The 927-nt window shown below is 36.7% G+C and overlaps 1 pseudogene; it reads left to right on the top strand.

The window, feature by feature from the left end:
• The first annotated feature begins 511 nt into the window (after positions 1-511).
• Positions 512-927, top strand: part of LOC105002214 — a 1,007-nt pseudogene continuing 591 nt past the window's right edge.

The following is a 927-nucleotide window of genomic DNA, read 5'->3' as shown; positions in this document are numbered from 1 at the left end:
GTCTACTACTGCTGTAGCCAGAAATTATTTATTTTTTCTATAAAAATTTTAAACTAAACCATTCATTTTGCAAATTATCTAGTATGACATTAGCACATATTTCTATTACTGCCTTACATGCTTTTCCAATCTTTATTGTATTTAGATTTGTGGGATTATTTCTCCTGTCTATGTTGTTGGGTCTTAGAGAACTGTGATTAGATCACAGATTTCTCTGTGTCCTGTACGACACACCCGTCACAGTGTTTGGAACCTTGCAAACAATAAAAGTATTTTGTTCAAGGACTAATTTATTGATTAACTACAGGTGTATTAGCGTTTAAGATAACTGAAGTGTTTCTTTCTATAGATAGGGGAAAATACAGTGTAATTCTTTTCTCTTAGTAAATTTCCTACTGCCATAGGTTTACACAAAAGATTTAGCTATAAAGCCCAATTTATACAGCACTGCTTCAGCTGAATTTGTTCTATTAGTCCTGGACAATTATATTACCTACAGACATTAATAATCATGGCCCAGATAATCATGATGGTGTGATCACTCACCTAGAGTCAGACATCCTGGAGTGTGAAGTCAAGTGGGCCTTAGGAAGCATCACTATGAACAAAGCCAGTGGAGGTGACTGAATTCCAGTTGAGCTATTTCAAATCCTAAAAGATGATACTGTGAAAGTGCTGCACTCAGTATGCCAGCAAATTTGGAAAACTCAGCAGTGGCCACAAGACTAATAAAGGTCAGTTTTCATTCCAATCCCAAAGAGAGGCAGTGCCAAAGAATGTTCAAACTATTGCACTCATCTCACATGCTAGTAAAGTAATGCTCAAAATTCTCCAAGCCAGGCCTCAGCAATATGTGAACCATGAACTTCCAGATGTTCAAGCTGGTTTTAGAAAAAGCAGAGGAACCAGAGATCAAATTGCCAACAT

The sequence above is a fragment of the Bison bison genome, unplaced genomic scaffold, assembly GCF_000754665.1.
Source record: "Bison bison bison isolate TAMUID 2011002044 unplaced genomic scaffold, Bison_UMD1.0 scf7180017864390, whole genome shotgun sequence".
In the NCBI taxonomy this organism is placed as follows: domain Eukaryota; kingdom Metazoa; phylum Chordata; class Mammalia; order Artiodactyla; family Bovidae; genus Bison; species Bison bison.
The sequence above is the reverse complement of the archived record's forward strand: the minus strand, read 5'-3'. Positions and strand labels throughout refer to the sequence as shown.